Here is a 2,082-nt window from a genome sequence, read left to right on the forward strand (position 1 = left end):
AGCCACCACTTGTCCCTGCAGCCACCACAAGTGTCCCTGTAGCCACCACGATTGTCCCTGTAGCCACCACAATTGTCCCTGTAGCCACCACAGTTGTCCCCACAGCCACCTCTCAGGTGTTAACAAGTGTGACCAAGAGCCAGGCCACCCCACACAGCTCATTGAAAGGGCTTTTTTTATGAGGCAATCATATCTCTTCATTACTTATGATGATGAACACTTAGGTTTTATGGAGTGTTTTAGTGTTCCCTGATTACCCTGCTAACATGTCAGGGTGACATGGACCATTTTCCCCCTTTCAGCACCAGGATGGCCATAAACAGAGGCAGTTCCCATCTGCTGGTGGGGGGAAGCAGCCCATTAAGGCCTGGAAATTCAATTCAAAAACCTGCTCATAATTAATATACCTTCTAAAGCATAAAAAAACCCCACCCAAATGTTTCTATAATTGTTGAAGTGAGTAGGGATGAGGCATGAACACCCTCCTGGAGGTCTGGCTGGCACCAGCTCTGCTGCCAGCACCCAAGAAAGCAAAGTGCAGGTGATTTCCAAGCCCAGATCTTGGCAGATGGAGATGGACAGGTTTAACCTGGAGCTGAAAATACTGACACTAGATAAAATATGTATGTAGGCTGGATAAAATATTTAGCCTCTCTAAAAGGCTTATTCTGTTGCTGATCTACACCAGCTCAGTCCTGCCTGGGTCCATCACACCAGCCATGGTCATGGAGTCATGGGATGGTTTGGGTGGGAAGGGACCTAAAAGCTCATCCAGATCCAACCCCCTGCATGGCAGGGACACCTCCCACCAGCCCAGGCTGCTCCAAGCCCCATCCAACCTGCCCTTCAACACCCCCAGGGATGGGGCAGCCACAGCTTCCCTGGGCAACCTGGGCCAGGCTCTCACCACCCTCACACCAAAGAATTCCCTCCTCATGTCCAACTTCAATCTCCTCCTCCAGTTTTCATCCATCCCCCTCATCCCATCCCTCCCTGCCCTTGTCCCAAGTCCCTCCCCAGCTTTCCTGGAGCCCCTTCAGGCACTGGAAGCTGCTCTCAGGTCTCCCTGGAGCCTTCTCTTCTCCAGGCTGAACACCCCAACTCTCCCAGCCTGGCTCCAGAGCAGAGCTGCTCCAGCCAGCCCAGGGCAGGGCTGGTTCCAGGGCTCCAGAACACACCAGCTGAAGGTTTGCAAACACAGCCCTGAGTCACCAGCACCCCTTCCAAAACCAAAATAAAATAAAATAAAATAAAATAAAATAAAATAAAATAAAATAAAATAAAATAAGGAAGAAAAGAAAAGCAGCAAATCTGAAGCAGCCCAAGAGGGGCAGAAGGGGCAGCTCTCCAGGAGGGACAGTTTGCAGGGCCCTGCCAAGCTCCATCATCACCATTAAGCAATTATTGCAGATGAAAACACCAAGTGTCTGCAAACTCAGCCTGCCCCTGACTGCAGGGGGAAGGGCTTGGGCAGCACCAGGAATTGCTGCTGCCCAGCTGGGGGATCCAACTCCCTTCCCACCAGAAAGGGCTTCCCAGGCTCCTCAGGAAGGAGCCTGAACCCCCCTCGGGTTCCCACAGCCCTTCCCACCTCCTCCTTCCCAGCACTGGGGATTGATTAAGGGATTGATTTAATCACCCCCCATGGCCAGTGGGTGAAGGGGATCCCAGACCCCCCCTGCACCCCCAGGCAGGGAGCTGCCATCCCCATCCCCATCCCCAACCCCATCCCCATCTCCATCCCCATCTCCATCCCCATCCCCATCCCCACGCAGCTTCCTCTGCTACAGAACGTAGCGAGGCCAGGGACACGATGTGCTCCCTGCTCCAGGCCCTGTTTTTCCTGGCCAGGCTCCTGCTCCACTGGCTCTGTCACTCAATGCAGCTGTTGTTCACTTCCCCTCACACCTCCATCCCACCCCTCCAGACCCAGCTGTGACAAGTCCTGGGCTGTGACCAACCCTGGTCCTGACCAGCCCTGGCCTCTCCCACAGCTCCATCACTGCTTCCGTGGCTTTTTCCTTCCCTGCAGGAGCAGCCAGGGCTGCCAGCAGTGAGGCCATCCTGCTGGCAGGGCAGCCC

The sequence above is a fragment of the Chaetura pelagica genome, unplaced genomic scaffold (genome assembly GCF_000747805.2).
Source record: "Chaetura pelagica isolate M959 unplaced genomic scaffold, ChaPel_1.0 scaffold302, whole genome shotgun sequence".
Classification (NCBI taxonomy): domain Eukaryota; kingdom Metazoa; phylum Chordata; class Aves; order Apodiformes; family Apodidae; genus Chaetura; species Chaetura pelagica.